Source organism: Vicugna pacos, chromosome 7 (assembly GCF_048564905.1).
Source record: "Vicugna pacos chromosome 7, VicPac4, whole genome shotgun sequence".
Taxonomy (NCBI): Eukaryota; Metazoa; Chordata; class Mammalia; order Artiodactyla; family Camelidae; genus Vicugna; species Vicugna pacos.
This window is the reverse complement of record NC_132993.1, coordinates 50,096,836-50,116,366: the sequence shown is the minus strand read 5'-3', so window position 1 is coordinate 50,116,366 and position 19,531 is coordinate 50,096,836. Positions and strand designations below refer to the sequence as shown.

The 19,531-nt window shown below is 34.6% G+C and overlaps 1 long non-coding RNA gene across 3 annotated transcripts in view; it reads left to right on the top strand.

Annotated features, from left to right (window-relative positions):
• Window positions 1-19,531, top strand: part of LOC140697417 (uncharacterized) — a 131,280-nt gene that overhangs the window by 57,065 nt on the left and 54,684 nt on the right. For all 3 annotated transcript variants that reach the window (XR_012074438.1, XR_012074437.1, XR_012074439.1), the window contains exon 2: window positions 2,288-2,407. This is a non-coding gene — a long non-coding RNA (uncharacterized lncRNA). The remainder of the gene's footprint in view (window positions 1-2,287; window positions 2,408-19,531) is intronic.

The following is a 19,531-nucleotide window of genomic DNA, read 5'->3' as shown; positions in this document are numbered from 1 at the left end:
GTGTCAACATAGAAATGCATATTAATTTTCTTTATAACAGTGTTCAGATAACAAGGCTTTCATAATGTTAGAAAAATGTGTCATGATTAGGCAGTTATTAAAAAGGTTGAATGGCAAGGAGAGTTGTTTACATTTTAAAAAGGTATTTAGTGATGATATTTTGGAAGCCAAATTCATATTTCCATCTGAGATTCACTTTACAGCTCAAGTCTAGAGCTATAAAGGCAAAATCCAAACATTATGTAACTAACCATGAGTCACCATGTCGTAGACAGTTATATTATGTGTTTATGGAAATAAATGGCAGAAGTATGCAGAAATAGAAACATCTTTTCAATTTTAGATTTTGGGACAAGTAGCAAAACTTTGGCTTTGATATGTATTACCACTGTAAAACTGTTGGAAATTATTGATTACATTAAGTTCTATTTGTAAATACACAAATATCAATTGTATAAAGCAACAAAATAGATTAAAAAGAAGTTTTTTTATTAAACAGCAGAGTAACTATGCCCCTGATGGAACATACCTTTCAGTGCTGCTTCACTTACATTCTCTTAAGATTTCCTGTCCCTTCCTTTTTCTTATTTTTAATTTAAAATCAAAACCATGACATTGAGAATCAAGAATTTATCAAGAACATTTATAAATGTTTCAGGCTGCAATGTAAAAAAAAAATTAAAATGCCCAAAACTCAGAGCACACATTCATTATTTTTAGATAGTCTATAAATTCAAATCTCACTCAATTTTAGCTTTTATTTTGCTTCTTTACCCTTTAATTATGAAGCATATACATCTCAATTTCTCACCTATGGGGGAGAGTTACAGGTATCTATTAGCATGGTTGATGTGAAAATGATATAAAATATGGTATATCCAAAAGGAATTTGTAACTATAGAGAACTATGCACATGATGTTATTACTTTAAAATATGACACTGACATCTTATTATTTAGAAGTTAAGGTCAGAATGTATGTTTGCTGATACAGAAATCAAAGGAATTTTCTGCTCTTCATTTTTCATCTTTTTTTCAGTAGAAATATTGCTTTCTCATCAACCTGGAAATTAAGATTCTTTAAATAATACTGATAAAACAAGCATATCAGTATAATTTTTGAAGGAGACTTACAAAAATATGCATTTTATTGTTCCTAAATCTTAATATATATCCAGCATGAAAGATGTAGTGAGAAGTAGCCTGCTAGAACTGGTGACTCTACTTAACTGTTTTAAGTAACTAGCATACTTCTATTTTGAGATGATTTGAAGTATTATAGGTATTCTTAGGGATGTTATATAGTTCTTTAAAGGAAATATGTTTCTATATCCTGCTTTATACATTTGGGCAAAAATAGTAATAACACTTTCAAAATACTGATGGGAAAACGAGTCACAATAAATACGTTGGATTCTCAAGATAAAGAGATGTACAATTCTCAGAGTTACAGCATTCTGTCTATAAAAATAGTGCAATTTGGATATACTATTTTAGTAAGAAACTCATTAAGTGCGAATTTAAAAGCTTCTTCTTCCTCTTCTTTTTTAAAACTTTGACATTCCAGTAAGCTGTGAGGAAAATGTCCTTCCAATTGCTCTTCCCTTGCTGAAGTGTCTAGAAGTGAGAGTACATTCAAATTAAAAGCAGAAAGTCCCTTAAATTCCTTTCAAGAAGTCCATCCTGTAAGTGCCTCTCCTAGAAAGACTATGGTTGTTATTACTTTTGACTGGAACAAAATTGCAGAAGACATCAAGTAGAAATGAAAATTGTAATGGGAATTTTCTGTCACCTTTATAATTTATAGTGTATTTGTTCCTATTTTTTAGTCCATTGATTTTTTTTTCTTTTGCCAAGGAGTCCTTATCTCTAGAAGGAAATCTTTGTTAATGATAGTGAGAGTTAAAAATGATAGTTAAAAATTACTATGTAATGGGATGCTTATATCCAAAAATTCCAAAAAAAAGTTAAAAATTTTTGTAATAATGATAACAGTAAACAAATTAGTATAGAATACTAAGTTGGAAAGAATTATTATGTGAAGTGCTTTGCACAGATTCCTTTCATGCCTATTATTTTATTTTGATGTTTGCAATATTTCTGTGCTTTAGGCACGGCTGGTAAATTTGCTCTTTTATAAATGAAGACTTTTAAGACTCCTGGGAGGTTGGTGTGACAGCCTGTTGAGCTGTGCCTGAGCTGAGACTCAAAACTGGATCTCTGTGTTTCTTTTCCTGTGTGTCTTGACATAACCTATATAATACACATCGATTTTTCTTACATTCTAGGTTTCCCCTCTCCCAACCCCTCGTGGACCGACATTGCCAGCTGAAGGAAAGCTGTGAACCCGCATCTCAGCCCATCAATTCTTCTGTGGATTCCCATGATGAGCTCACCAGTACAGCCAGGTCAGTTTGGTTGTTTCTTTAACCATTAACAGACCTAATATAAAAGATTTTGCTTTCTGTTGCTTCAAACCAAGAAATTTAAGTTGTGATAATTTTTTTTTCTGATGAAGGTTGGTTGGTCTAATGCATTTTGAATTTTGTATTCCATAGCTCATCTTCTATTACGTAACCAACTTGCTTTCCAGGCAATTAATATTATTTGCATTGTTATCTGAGTACTGGGCTTTAGTTCTTCTGCTGCCACTGTAACATTTGGATTGCATTTTATGAAGTTATAAATATTTATTAAATATGTTGTAGACATCTAATTCACACCCATAGTCTTTCTGACCTAATATGTGTCTGTATGTTTTTAAAATTGTGTTGTGGGCTTTGGAAGTCAGCCTGTGGATTCACTCCTCCTCCATCTCTTTGACACACAGGAAGGATATTTCTCCTCCCCACCCTTCTTTGCTCCCAGTTCTGTTTCCTATATACATATTTAATTATAATCTCAGCACCTGCTTCCTCTGAGTCCAGGGTGATGTGTGGCTAATGTAGTGTTTTGATCAGCACAGCCAACACCCATTCCTCCAGGAACAGGGTGTCACTTTTGGAACAAATACAAGTCTTGAGAATGACAGAGTAGGTTCAGATATCACATGTTAAACATAGACAAATTTAAAAAGAATTATCTGTTTGGATCATTATAGGAATATTTACTTCTATACACTCTTTAAAAACATCTTTCAGCATATTGATATTCTTGAGTTATCCAACTCCTGAGGTTGAAGCTAGTGTAATATTTTATTCAGAATTTATAAAGGGAAATCTTTTCCCAAGATTTTCACTCTGTGTACTGCCACACCCTGATCAGCTGCTCTGGACTTCCAGTGTCTCATTAACCTTCCTCCACGTCTCCAACAGTCTGCCAGCTTGTATGTTGAATTTGGAACTGGAAATTATTGGAGGATATAACTGTAATAGTTGATTCTAAATGATGTAGTAAAGATACCCCACAGTCTTTAGTCACAGTCATGATTTATATTCGGCATTGTCATCTGAAAAAGCAGATGAAGAGTTACCAAGGCCTCTTGTTTCTGAGTCCCTGTAACCCAGTTGTTCTCAAACCTTAGCATCACAGGCTTTTAACAAGCCCCATACCCATAGTTTTTGATTTAGTTTGTCTTAGGTGAGTCCCAGGAATTGCAGTTTTTACCTGTTCCCCCAGATGCTACTGCTGCTGCCTGAGGACTACACTGTGGGAAGCTCTGCTATACCTGTTCCTCCCCGCTCCCCTTCCTGTCCCCAACCCTCACAGGCAGTTATTATGTGTGACCTGCATTACCTATCACAGTTATACTGTAGTATTTCTATCCTTTCTATTGAGTTGAACTTAAAATGATGTTTGCATATTATATATGTGTGTATTACATTTTAAATATATATTATATTGATTTATATATAAATTTAATATTTCAAAATTGCATAATTTAAAAGAGGCACTTAATTTAGAACTACCATGGTCAAACATTTTTTCTCTAGTGATAGAACGTGTTAGAATCATTAAAAAAACATACTAAAAACAATTGGAACAAATTGGCTAAGTATGGATGTGGCAGAAAACTTCCTCCATTTCTACAAGTTATTGTGTAGAATTTATACAGGGCGCTGTCTTCAATTCTCAAAACCAGAGACTAGACTTCTTATATATTTTTATAAAATTGTCCATGTCCCTTTATTCTCTACCCACCTCTCCTCCATATCCTCCCCACATTTGTTTCCCTCCCACTTTTACTTCACACAAGAGTGACAGGCAGATTGAACCATGGGAAAATAGAATTTTTGGCAGTTAAAACAACTGTATCCAGATAAAACACTTGAAATGGCATTTCTACCTGGGTATGTGATTTTGAATGGACACAAAATGCAGATGCCATCAAGACTAGTGAAGGATGAATATAAAGGAAAATTTTGGATCCAAATTAGAATTAAACTCAATCTATAAAACTTACTAACTTTTAAATAGTGAAAGTATAACAATTTCAGTGTCTATATGGTCTTTCTTTAGCATCTTTCTAACATGTATGGACTTGGACCCACTTAATTTTTTTTTCTTTTTTATTGAAATATAGTTGATGTATGATAATACATAAATTATAGGTATACAGTATAGTGATTCACAATTTTTAAAAGTTATACTCCATTTATAGCTGTTATAAAATATTGGCTATATTCCCTGTGTTATACAATATATACTTGTAGCTAATTTGATACAGAATAGTTTAATCCCCTAATCTGTATTGCCCCTCTCCTACCCCTCTCCCCACTGGTAACTGCTAGTTTGTCCTCTATATCTGTGGGTCTGTATCTTTTTTGTTATGTTCACTAGTTTGTTGTGTTTTTTAGATTCCACACGTAAGTGTTATCACACAGTATTTTTCTTTCTGACTTACTTCACCTAGCATAATACCCCTCAAGTTCATCCATGTTGTTGCAAATGACAAAATTTCATTGGACCCATTTATTTTTAATGTGAAACACCTAATCCCATTAGAACACTAAGCAGTTAGCCTCCCAGTTTAGCCCATCAAAGCCTATTTAAAGGTAACTACCTTGCAACGAATGAATACAGAAATATTTTGACCTTATTTGAAAAAGAATCAATACAATGTAATAAAAATATTTTAAAATTTTACATGTTTAAAGAAAAGTAGGCCTAATGGCCAGAATTTTATGGCGATACTTAATGTGAACTATGGGCACTTTAGATCATTTCTCAGGTAGGTCCGTGTTACATCTAACTTAATTCTAAAAGTAATGTCTTTTTGGGAAGTCAGTGTAAGGGTGATTCCACTCTTAGTTTTTTCATCTTATGTGTGATTTTTTTTTGTTATTGTTGAGGTAACTGCTTAAGAGTTAAAGTATATTGTGCAACAAAGCTATAGAAATAGTTTATATATGTAAAGAATAGATGGTCAGAAGTAAAATTTACTGAACTTTTTGAGGTAATAGAGAAAAAGAAAACAGATAAGTGCATACCTCTAACTTGAGGGAGAAGAAACAGATCTGGCTAAAAGGGACTTGAGGTTACATAGAAATCTTATTTCCACACGGCATAGGTTGTTGGTTATGTAGAAAGTGGATGTGAACCCATGCCTCAAATTTCACATGGGAAAGGAGGGAGTAATATGTATAGTTCAACTTCTTAGGCTCATGATGATAACAAATTGTAGCATTATTTTAAAACATATGTAAATGTAATACATAAAATCATCAACTACATTGGACTCTCTTTCAAAAAACCAAAGTAAAATAGTACCCAATGCTTTGATTAATTCCACATATACCTACCTGACACTGGCTCACAACTGATAATATTTGACACATGAAATCAGCATACTCTGCCCCTAAGGGTTGATTTGATAATATGAAAACATCCTTTGCAGCTGCTATTCCAATGAGGACGTTCTTGCCAGCCATGAAAATTGTTCAGTTAGAAGAGTGAGTGATAAATGAGACAGCCACTGAGTGAAGCTCCTTTGACTTTAGAGTCATTAAAATTTCCTTGTGTACTTTCTTTCCTATAAACACTCTGGTCTGTTGAGAACAGCATTATACACAGGTTTTAATCATTTGCGTTTTGGTAAGGTTTTATGAATGAAATTTGATTTGAAGAAAGTCATAGCAAATGGGTCTGGTGGGTGGGAGTCTTTTCTATTTATTGCAAGTACAAACTATGATCAGAGACATGAAATGCACTTTGCATATATAAAGGAAAACGTTCTGCCACAAACAAAAAAACATTCTTCTGCTATTAGCCTGTGTCTTATGGTACTATATATATTCTACAGGTGAGAAATAACCTAATCGTTTGACTTAGAAAATGTGTTTTTCTTACAACTCCTTTTTTTCCCTATCTAAAAAGAGGATTAAATTGGTCTTATGCAATCACTATCCACTTATTTTGCTTTTGTTCCACCAAAGGCTCTAAGGAGTTATTGTGCACCAGAAAAATAGACTCACTCCAGTTGTTCCAGAAATTCTTTAATAGTCAGTGTTTCAGATAGAGTATTTATGTTTGTCTTGAAAATTGTTTTTGGGATAGTGTGAAGTCTTATTTTCCCCATGCACTGACACTATTCTCATAAAAATTCTCTATCCATATCAAAATATAGTTGATATCAAGTACTAAATATTACTGTCTTGATCATGTATTCAGTCAAACAATAAATACTGATTTTTCAATATAGAATTCACTGGTTTTTATTTTAATATTGCTGCCCCAATAATGTTCTAAGTTAGTGCTTTTGGGCATTGAGGAGCCTGAATGGAAGGAAGACTACGTGGATGAGATTGGCAGCCAGCTGCTGCAGTTGAGGTAGTTATTCATTAAAAACTTATTAAGCATGTATGTTGTGCTTGATAGTGTGTTATTCAGTGGGGACATAAAGAGTACCGAAAACATGGTTTCTACCCTTACGAACAGGACTCCTTAGTAGGAAAGACAGAAGTGTAAATAGTTGTGGTCCATTCATTGTGTTAAGCATTTTAATAATAAGTTGATTTCTTCTGTATAGCAGTATGGATGCGATTTCTAGTAATTTAATTTTCGTCAAAAGATCGCCACATTTCAGAAGGAAAGACTTCAGGGTTCATGTAATCTAGAGTTTTCCAAACACGTCTAAAAATCATTTGATGCTCTTGTTAAAAATACAGATTCTCAGACCACCCCTCCAAAAAAGACTTACAAAGACTGGGACAGGGTATTACATAACATTTCATACTGCTCTTCACGGTGACTTGGCAAAGTGCAGAAGTGTTCTTTAATCTGTCTGATAAACACTGGTGTTTCTCATTGAGACTCCAGAAAAATAAAAAAATACATCATTAAATCCTATTTAAATATAGGTGTTTCTCCTGTGAGCTAAGCTGTAACTCAGTTATTTTGTTTTCTGATAAGTAAAAAGCTAGTGCTATTGAAAACTAAAGGAGGCAGTGGTTAATAGGGAAATTCTAGGGCTTATGTGTATTCTCTGCTATGTGAGCCATCCTGTTTCTATGTGGAGGTGAACCGAAGAGATTCTTATAGAGTACATTTTTTTTCTTCCTCAGATTCTATTTTTCTATTCTATTCCTCAGATTCAAATTTCTACCTATTTTAACCCATATCAGACTTTTAGTATGATCCCAAGTTTATAGAAAACATGATTTGAGCCTGGACATTTTTTTAAGAGTAAATAGGTTAGATTGCATCAACCCTGGAATGATTCCAGTATGACTCTTTTTTAATTTTGATGGGTCTAATTTATGTAATGTAATTTTGATGAAAGTGCACCCAAAGGAATTTTCTAAACATAGATTCCAATGGGTATGATGTCCCTGGAATTCTGTAATGCTGTGGCCTTGTGGGCTCCTAGGTGAGTTTGGTTGATAGGGTCACTATAGCTATATTGCAGGGTTCTATAATACTGGTTTTCAAAGCCCATTGCATAAAGGTAGCTAATTTCTCTTTTCTGTATCATTGTGGGAACACTTATAACAACTACTACACCCATATTGAGTGAGAAGATCAGGCTGTTTATTTATATAAGCTAAAGGTTTGTGGCAAGATCTTATATTCTATTCCTTTTATTTTTTTCTTAGTCAAATCTTAGGCAAAATTAGTTTTCCCTTCATGCCTCTGTTTTGCTAAACAGCTGAATTCTCTTACAGAAATGTAGAGTAGATTTAACTAATGATCAAAAAGTTCTTTGAAATATAGATTGTTATGGAAATGCTAAGTAGAATAAACAATTTGAGGGCAAGCATTAATAAAAGCTTCACTGCAAGCGTTTTTAAAAAGGACTAATAAAAGCTTTACGGTTCAATTAATACAGCACAACATTGGGTTTTCTAGAAGCATATGGGGCCCAGAAGGCCTGCCCCTGTTTTTAAAATTTACGAACTCTTTAATGATTCACCACTCTTACTCCAGTGCATTACACACTGTGGTGCCAATTCGTCATTAAGCAGGAAACTAAAACCAGGACAAAGCTACAAACAAATATCATGATGCCCAACTGGGTATTTTTTCTTCAATTTGTTCACAATATGGTACCATAAAAAATGAATGGTAAATGCAATAGAGTCATAAGACAAATCAAGTAGATTATGGCTTCCCCAGATAAGTGTGATCAGTTGGCTTTTTAATGAAATACAGGTCAAGTCTTATTACAAAAAGCTCTATGTAGCTAAAATATTTTCAGGCTCCCAGTTAATTATCTATTTCAAGTAGTGTTCAGGAAAAATATTCTAAGATAATAAAATAAATTACTCCCTTGTAGTTTGGAATTTTGTTGTAACAGAATTTTATCACAGAGGATGGTATTGGTGGGAAATGCTGAATGTTAAATTTCCTAAATATTGTTTTGGATGTATTTTTTTAATTATTGTAACTTTACAGTTAAGTGATTCTTTTGCTATTGCTAAATCTAAACTTCTCAATATGATATTCAAGTTTGAAAGATAAACCACAGAGAGCATTTTATTCATTTTCCAATTCTGAGGGGCAGAGCTTTTAAAGTGAGGTACAAACCTTTTCCCAAAATGTTCAGTTTAAATTTACTTTGCATGTTTATTTGTTCTTAACTTTGCTCTTCACAATTAATTTTGGTAGGTAATTCAGTTTACATATCTCTGATTGTGCTCATTATTGTATCACCAGTTCAAACAGAAAAGAAGGTTACTTCTCATTCAAATAAAGACTAAAAAGGCTGTTCTTTTTCTAGTGGCTATTCAGGGCCCCAGACAGCTTCTAGCATGTGACTCATACTTCCTCAGCTCATGGATTCTAAGGTCAGTGTGCATCTCTACACCAAGCTGAGGAAGAGAAATAGAAGAAGTGGGTGAAAAGTTTCCATAGGCACAGTGCTTCTGTCCACATTTCATTGGGCAGAATTCAGTCCCATGGCCACTATGAAGGAGGCTGGGAAATATAGTCTAGCAGGAGTCCAGAAAGAGAAGGAAATAGTTTTGGTGAATACCTGGTAGACCCTACCGCATTTGTCTTGAACATTTTACACCTGGGAGTACAAATATGGTATTGCTTACAAGAGGTGGAGTATTTCCTAATGTACTCTTGATTAAACCAGTTATTAAAGAGTTAGATAAGGTTCCTTTAAAGAGATAGAAGCACATTAAAATTAGGGGAAATCAGCTCACCTACATTTCCTAAGAGCTTCTTAAGGAAGCTTTCTTTAGAATCATATTAAACACTGAAGCAGTGTGGCTTTAGAAAATTCAAGTTCTTATTGTTAGTGGGAACTCTTCAGAAAGTAGTAATAATACGTATGGTGTAGAATATTGTGTGTCCTTAATTAGTGTGTAAAAGTCATGTCAGTGACGTTGAAGACTGTCTGCAAAAAAAAATCATGTTAGTGTATCCGAAATTATAGTTTTGTGTATACTGAGGAAGAAGTAACTTGATACTTACAATTCTTACTTTTGCTTTTTATTGCATATTGAAGTCATACTTTTAAACACCTTCATAGTTTTAAATATTATGATGAAAATTAGGCAAAATGTGCAGTGGATGATTGATACTTGTTTTACACTGATCTTTTCATGAATGCAATTGTAAAACAATGCCAGGCTTTCTGAGGATCCATAAGCAAAATTTTGGTACCTCTACAAAATACACATGGACAGCCTTCTGTTTACATCACTGTGTGGACCTTTATAGAATTTTTTTTTCTCTGTATACTTTGGAGTTGGCTCTTAAGCGTTCTAAAATTGTGTGTGTGTGTGTGTGTGTGTGTGTGCGCGTGTGTGTGCGTGCATGTGTGCGTGCGTGCATATCCATGTGTGATTGTGTTGCAATACTGCAATAACATTCAGGGAATAGAGAGGTATATAGGGCCATATAAGCTCCATTTAATAACAGTCAAATTTTTTACTGTTCTCTATGTATTTCTTAATTTTTATCTGTCATGTTTTGAAAATGTCAATGTATAAACCGTCTTCTCCATGTATAATTTATTACCTCTAATTTGTTGTAGAGTTAGAAAGTAAAGACCAATGCTAAATAAGATTGTTTAGTAAGATAATGAGTTCTATAAGTTCTGAGGAAATATGCAAAGTTCTCTTTTATGAGCACAATATGTATGTTTATTTTTTCTTACATGTTGTAATTACATTTTAACTGTCTACCTAACCCTTTTATTTTCTTGGTTCTTTCTAACTTGCCATATAAAACAAGAAAATTCTGAGTTTCCGATAGGTGAGACATTGTTATGGGTTTGATTTTATCATGCTTGTCCTTGCAAATTATGATCAATATGTTTTACCAATGCATATTCCATGTGTTTATTTGTATTGCTTCAGAGTTAAATTTACAAAATGGAAGACTCATGACTAAATTATTGGTGAGTTTTTTTTTTTTCTTCTAATCTTGTATTGATTTGCAGGAAAGGGAGAAACTCTGAGGTAGTCTGTGGAAGCTCTGTGAAATTGTTTGAAGCCTTTTTTCATGATAACGTTCTGGCATTTGATTATACAAGGCTCTTTCATGATAGATGGTTGCTTGTTAGACAGCACTGCGTAATTAACCTTTTCTTCCAGACTCTTAACTTCCAAGAAAACTTTCTGTTCATTGTTGATATTATAGCTCCACTGGCAACTGGCTGGGCTGGGGAATTTCCTTTGGAGTTGAAATTTGCCCTAATAATTTTGCCCTCCTTGGAATTCTGTGAGTCCTGAGAACAGATAATCATAGCTGCACATTATGTGGGCACATCTTTTATCTTTCTCTCTCAGAGGAAATTTTTCTTCAGAAAGAAATGCTGAAATGACATATGAAAAATCATTAATAAGAAAAACTAGTTACAAGGTTTGGACTCTCTGAGATTGTAAGCATGTTTAATTAAAGTTGGTGATACCTTCTGGTGTTGTTCTTTCTGGAAAGCCTACTGTTTACCTTACTTATGTTTCTCTGATCTTCAGATTTGGAGTGTTTTAATGGAGATCTCAAACTGCTGTAAAAATGGACAAAGCCAGAACTTTATCTTGAACCTCTTTTTCAAACCTCTGATAGGAAAAAATATGGCAAATCATTGTAGTTACTTGTTTGGTTTGCCACTGGGATCCCTAATGTCTGCCCAATACGTTCATGAATGTGGACATTTTGGAAAGGTTACTATCACTCAGGGTGCATTGTCTGTTGAAATAACCCAGTGATTGTGAAATAATTCTTCCTGAAGTCCTATCTCTCCTAATTATATGTTGTATTAAAATAAGTATTATAATTAGAGATTTTTTAAAAACTGCTTTAAGAAAATAAGAACACGTGGCTAAGAAAATTCTTTTTGCATTGTTTTTATGTTATTTTTGATCTGTATTTTTGTGCCTGGAATACGGTGCTTGATTTTTTTAATGGAGAATTGAATGTACCTTATTTCGGTTTTATGTTTGAAGTGAAACAATAACTTGAAAAACCGATTTTAAAAGTAATAGTATTTCAGTGAAAAGACCTAGAAATTAGTAGAAAATGTCAGGAAGCCAATTATAGAAAGAAGAAAAATAATATATACCATAACTTGTGTTAGGTTAATGTATGCTATTGAGTCTTTGAATTTCAATAAAACATGTCAAAGTAGAGTTCATTTTCCCTTCTGTTGGGAGAATTGATAATCCGTTTATCCATCTGCCATCCTACCTTTTAGAATTCTCTTTCTTTATTTTGCTTTTATCTTGCCTAACTCCAAAAAGGATTTGAGGTCTACATAATAAGTTTAAAAAAATGCATGAAGAGAAAAGGAAATAAAAGAAGGAAAACTTGATAAACACCTTTATTACGTATACTCATGTTCTGTAAAGTTACTAGAAAAGGAATGCATTTAGCTCTGAGCTTTCTGGTAGCAAGTCTCTTTTTAACTGTGAGATTACTCTTCCTCTAGCCTGAATTTGATCAAGGCACTGCTTTCTTTAGGAAATGTCAGTGACTGTCTATCACCTTTACCTGAGGTACTCCTGCACCCTTTCTGGATTTGTCTTCCTTTTTCTCCTTAATGAACTCTGCATTCTGTTCTGGTCACCACATGGAACTGCGTGATTTCCCCAGGTCCTGCTTTCCTGCTTGCGGACCTTCAAATGCACCTTTCTCATTGCTAGGAGTGCCCTCCCCACCATATCCACCATCCCTCCAGATCTTGGGAAATATATTTTTCCTTCAAGACATGACTCTAATTCCATTCTTCTGTGAAGCTTTCCTGGGCTTCTGCAACATCTGTTACCTCTATTGATTATGGAACTTACCTATTGGTGCTAGGGGTTATTTTAGTAATAGCTCAGTGATAAACTAAGCTTTGAGAACAAAGGATATCTTTCTAAGGTTTTTTCTTTTGATATAAAGTAAAGCAATTGGCTCTTTTACTCCTGGTTGTTCACTTAGTTAACCAATACACTGCTTAGCATGTAAAAGGAGTCAAATAAGTGAAGAACAAAGGAATTTGAGAGGAGGCTGATGATAGTGGTGCTATCTTGGAGGGTGGGGTAGCTGTTGACAATATCTGAGCAAAACCAAGCTGCTTGATCTCTGTGGAAAATCATATCCTTTCCCTTTATTTCTTCGTATGTGCTCATTTGTTGACTTTCTGTTCTTTTCACTTCTTTTGAAGGACAGTTTTGAGATGTTCTTTTGCCTCTATTTAGTGCTACCCATTGAAATGTTTTTTCTCTTGGTAGGGTGGCTTGTCTGTCCCTTGAACAATAAACATTGCAGTAGGGTGGTTATTGTTTGCAAGACTTGCAGCCGCACGCTGAGTTCCCTAAATGTGGAAAAGTCTCTAAATTTGGAATGGCTTTAGCTAGCACAGTGGTAAAAGCAGACCTACAGCCTTTTTCCTTTTAGTATCTCGGAGCTCTCCCTGTTGCGACACTTAGGAGCTACCTCCTTCCCTATAAAAAATACACACTATCATTAAGAATAGAAGAAAAGTAAAAAAATACTTTGAATTATGATTAAGCAGGAAATTGTTTTAAGTTAGTTTGGAATTCATTCGCCCAATATCCTTTAAGCTTTAAAAAATTAATGCAGTCTTTGCATACTGCATTATCAGCAGTAACTTTTTTATATACTAGGTGTCTGAGGACCATCAGTAAAATATGTACATGGGAAACAGCTGGTTTAAAACTTATGACTTTTCAATCTGTATGTTTTTAATTTCTCTTATTTAAAATGATGAACTTATAAGCATTTTAGTATAATGAAATATTTATAAAGATTAAATTAGGATCTTAAACTTTGTGTCTCCATTAAAGATATGTTTTAGCTTGACAGATGTTTTTGCTTGACACTGTTGCAGCATATTTGATGGATAAAGTGGTCGCTTACTTTGGTATATATCTGTCACATGGGGTTCCTTTCGTTTCTGCCAAGAATGTTCATTTTTCTAAAGATTACAGAAAGAACAGATGTGAAACAGGAAAGCACTGCATGTCTTTCACTCATAGATCTCTGGGGAACCTCTTTGGGCAGGTTTTTGTTTGTCACACACATAACAAGTACGTCTTTCTCCTGAATGATGCAATGGTCCAGCCTCTTATGGGGTAACATCTACCGACAATAACGCCATAACCCATTAGTTGATTGCAAACTCTCTGAATCCGTAGAGATTTGCTCCAGTCTAAATGAGTGACTAATTCTTAAACTACTAGGTAAACCTGAGATCCTTAGGGAATAAGGGACATGTGAAGATTGGATTGTTTATTTTGCTTGTTATAACTGTAGGATCATTAAGGAAATGTTTCCATCCTGTTGTGGTTATATATTCTTAACCAATACGTGAGTGGAAGAGGTTTGATCTTTTTGCTTCTGCTTCCCTTATATTTCTTAGCATTCTCTACTCCCCAACTCCTATGAAAAAAAGGGTTCACACTCATCAGGTTTCAATAAACCCGTATTTCTGGCTTTGAATACTGTGTTACCTTATGTGTCTATTAATGAGAAATTATACAAATGCGTATTTGAAATTATTAGTAAAAAGCTCAAGGACTTAAGCTCTGGAAACAAGTGTTATCTGTTATTCATTAAATTTCCCTTTGTCTCAGTTTCCTTATTTGGAAAATATATCATGAATTTTTTTATATTGGTACATAAAAGGTATAATTGTAAAAAATGATAGTAAAGGATCTAGTGTTTTTTAGCATTATTACACATAAATTTGTAATTTTTCTCAACTGTGATGTGTGACTATCCTTTTGTGGATGTCTCTGTAAACTCTGATGTCTGTAGGTCTTTCCACACTGATAAGACTCTGACCAGGTTCTATCACAATTTCCAGTTTTGTCTCTGTCTCAAGTTTGCTCACCTTTGAATAAATAGAATTACTCCTTTCCTCTTTCTTATTATATGACAGCTCCCTGCTCTATCCTACCCCTAACAATGAATGACTTTGTTGCCTTGCTTCACCTTTTTGCTGTGTTTTTATACCATTTGTCATGCCAGCATTTCCTGTGAGTGTCCCCTCCCCCTGCTTTCACATCTTATTGACTTTTGTTATTGTACATTGATTGCACATGGTTTAATAAAAAATATGTGACCTGAGTATCTTTTTGGACCTTATACTAGCAACATTGTCTTATCATTTCTGTCAAATGACTTTTTTTTTTGTCAAATCAAGGATGAGAGATTTATCATTTCACAGTTTCCATTCCATGGCCATAGATGAGGCTGTATTTGGTACTCGGATTTGGATCAAAGAGTCAGAGGACTCTGTGGGCTTTATAATATGTAGCAGGCTGAATAGTAAAATGGAAAGAAGAATATGTGAAGAGGTCAGGAAATCTCTATTAGAAACCCAGTTCTGCCCTAACCTGGGGCTTTGGACAAGTTACTTTACCTCTCTGGATATAAGTTTTCCATCTTGTGTTAGTTTCCTGTGGCTGCTGTAATTACCACAAACTTGATGGCTTGAAACAACGGAAGTTTATTCTCTTACAGTTCTGGAAGCCAGAAGTTCAAAATCTGTTTCACTGGCCCAAATCAAGGTGTCAGCAGGGTGGTGCTCCCTCCAGAGGCTCTGGGGAAGAATCCGTTCATGCCTCTTCCAGCTTCCAGTGGCTGCCTGCATTCCTCAGTTTGTGGCTACTTTGTCACTCCAATCTCTGCTGTCTTTAAGATCACATTGCCTTCTCCTCTTCTGTGTGTATCAGATGTCCCTTTGCCTCCCTGTTATAAGGATACATATGATTGCATTTAGGGCCCATCAGGATAATCCAGGATAATCTCTTCATCTCAGAATCTTTAATCACATCTGCAAAGTCCTTTTTTGCCATATGAGGTAACATTTAGGGATAAGGATTTGGATATCTTTTGGGGAGGTCATTATTCAGCCTACCAATCAACTGAAATCATTTCTGCTGGCTATAATTTCTATTCATGCATTTGCTCATTCATTCACCCATTCATTAAACTTTTATTTCATGCCCACTATATACCAGACTCTGTGCTAGAAACTAGGAGAAACATGCTGACCATGCCCTTAAGAAGCTCATTATGTCAATAAGATGTACCATACCAAATAAATGCAAAGATAAAGGTAAGAGAGACAATTTGATCTCGACAATAAGATTAACTCTGTGTATGTCTCCTTTTGCATAATTTTAGAGCATGAACAATCATCATACCTCAGTGCTCATAAATTATTTTAGTAACACAAGGGGTTATGTGCAGCCTGTGGGCCAGAAGGTGTTTTGCAGTGGGAAAAGCATGTATCATCTTAAATTCAATTCAAAAGAATGTGTTGACCTTGCCCCCCGAAGAATATATAATCTTATATAATTCTTATCAACCCTGGCTGCATGTCAGCATCAACAGTAGAGCTTTAAAAAATAACCATGCCTGCCTCTTCACCCCACATTGTGCTTGGTTCTGGGTGGAGCCCAGAGGAGTTTTTTTAGGCTTATCAGGAGGCTCTTACATGCTAGTGACATTGAGCCCAGAGAATCTCCAGTGGAATAGAAGCCACCTATAATTCAGAAAACATATACACAGGTAGTGATAAAAATGCAAGACAAAATGCCATTAGTTTCATTGGGATATATGGAAACAAAATAATTTGGATACTCAGAGGAGGATGAGATGATATCTGGCTCAAGGGAAATTTTGAGAAGGAAGTGTTTGAAGTGTCCTTGTTAGATAGGTAAGATTTCAAAAGGCATTAGGGGAGGGTGATGGGAAGAGAATCCACAGAAGGAGGTGGGGAAAGGAGGTGGGTCATGGCTCGAGGCAGGCGCTAGGGGCCAAATCTAGGCACCAGTTCCTTTTGCTCAGACTTATTGACCTTAGAAATCTAAATTTAAACCTGATCTTCTAGATCATTTCTAAGGTAAATTATTTTCAGTATAGGAGGGTAGAACATACTCTATTTAACAGCTGGTAGTTTGATTTGTACTTTTAAAAAATTAAGAAATGTGATAGCTGGACCTTGCTGTAGGTCTTGTAAGTATTGGGAGAAGGCTTCAGTAAGAGAAATAAAAATGGAGAGCTAAGTCTTTTTAAAAAATATTTAAAAAGAAGAGCATCCAGGATATGGTGACTGACTAGAAGGCAGAAAAATTCAGTAGAAAATAACAAAGGTAATTTGGAAGTTCAAGAATGAGGCTGGAATTAGTGGATACGAGGGATATTGATAGAAAAGAGAGCTAATATTTGCTGAGTTCTTTCCATAAATCAGGGTCTTACCACTGCATTTTTTTTTTATCTCATGGAATTCTTTTCATAACTCTTGAGGTCAGTATTATCCTTATCCCTGTTTTACAGATGGGGAGATTGAAATTTGAGAGGTTAAATATCTTGCTCTATCAAGGTCTCACAGTAAATAGAGTGGAACGTGTAGGACTTGGATCTAGGTACCTGAATTCTAGAATTTGTATACAAACTAGTTATCAGGAAGCTAGCTTGAGGGTAAAGTTGATGAAGAGAAATTGGACCCAAAGATAGGAGTTTAAGAATCACACGAAGAGAGGTCACAGTTGAAAATATGAGTAGCTTCAAATTAGCAAGCATCACCTTATCAACTGAAAGATGGAAGAAAGAGAAAAGAGCAGAGGGCTGAGAATCAAGTCTCATTGAAACTTTAATGTCCCATATCTTATCCCTCTTTAAGGCTGCCAGCCCCTTAACACAAGAGTCATTAAAAAAAAAAAAAGTCCCTGAATATTTAAATAGGCAAATGAACCAATTTTTCAGTCCTGAGTTTTTTCCATTATGTATGAGTTCATTTAATAACTTCAGTGGGTTGAAGGAGACAAATCTAAATATTTTCTTAACTTCTGTTGCCTGTATCTTTGAAGCTGATTTAGTTTCAAATCCTTAGGGCTTTTGTAGGATTCCATTTTCCTACCTTACTCCATGTATTTCCTAGGAGAAGAGGACTGCTCTGTAGAGAGGTTATGGTAGTGTAAGAAGATTGGCAGGGTAGTTCAATATTTTTGTCATCTTAAACAGTTTGAAAACTAAGATAGTGAAAGAATAGGTAACACATAAATGGAGAAGCATCTTGGCTGTTGAGTATGTCTTTCTCCTCCCCCTTCTCTCAGAATACCTGAAGCTTTATTTCATTCCACTGTTCTCATAGAGTATGCAAAAAGGGCCCTATTAAATAACCCAGGAAAATAAAATTATTGCCTTTGAAATATATGTTACATTCTTTTATAACCAGATCAAGTTTCTTATGCTGGTCTTGTTCTTTTTCCTCCCATAATTCCACAGTCTGAATCCAGCATATTTAGTTGAAGGTGTCAGATACTGAATAAAAAGAATTTATGGTTGTATCAAATATTTTAATGTTATAGTTCTATATTTCTTGTGTTGGTTTTCATGAAGTCACATTTTTCTGATTGATTTATAATTTCAACTCTTGCAAAATTAGCATCATACCTAAATTCTTAAAAAAGTATTACAGAGCTCTAATCTGTATTCTGTATGTCCTATTTCTTTTTTAGTACTGTAATTGAGTGCTGGGTATAATGTGATCTTTTAAATATAACTTATCCCACCTAACTTTATTAGGAAAATTAATGGAATGGGAATCTCACAAAAGTATTTGATTAGAATCAAGGGAAATCAAACTAACTTGCATTAAAGGTCAAGATTGGCTTTCAGAGTAAGCAGTTTTAAAGTTTTAAGTAAAACAACTTTATTTACAGACAACAGTCTAAGAGAAAATGTCCATCACTCTGTTGTTTGAAAGACATTGACTAAGCTAGTGATTCTCAACTTGGACTATGCATTAACATCATCTGGAGAACTTAAAAAACAAAAACAAAACCTAAAGTGGGACCCCCAACTTCAAAGATTCTGACTTAATTGGACTTCTCTGAGGCCTAGGCATGGGTATTCATTAAACCTCCAAAGTGATTATAATATGCAACCAGTGTTGAGAACTGCTATTAAAGGAAACATCATGGAAATACAAAAGAGCAGGAGAAGGTAAATAAATATAAAATTCTTACCCTTTAGGAGATGACATATACTTTCTAAAAAAGGAAGTATTGTCTAATTAGTTGTAAAAACTGAAATCTTAGTTCTATTTTGAAAAGAGACAAATTAATCTCATTTAGCTATTAATTGTTACAGAGATATATGAGAGTACATATTTATGTGTTTTTAAAAAAGCCTTTTTTCTGGGTACTTCTAAACTCCCTCATTTAACTGTGTTTGACTTTGTTGAATCTCAGCTGTGAGTCTAGTCGCCTCCCCCATTATTCCAGTTTATGAATTCTAAGTGTACATTACTTTACAAATGAATAATTCAAAATCAGTGGAGTGAATGTGACACTTGTAGTCAATGAAAAATTCAGTGATTATCTTGGGCTTTTTTTTTGCATAATGAAAGCATGGTTACTGTTACAAAGTAATGTTTGGTCACTATGTGCAAAGTGTCTATCATTCTAGGCCTTTATCATTCTTTCTGTGTAAGACTGGACTATCGCACATTGCTGAATAGCAATGACCATGGAGTGAGTGTTCATTATATTTCAAGTTCTGAGTGTGCCAAGTGCTGTACATGTGGTATCTCATTCAGTCATAGTGAAAACCCTATGGAGTAGGTGCTGTTTTCTGAAACCCCCTTTTTAAAGATGAGAAACCTGTCTCAGAGACAT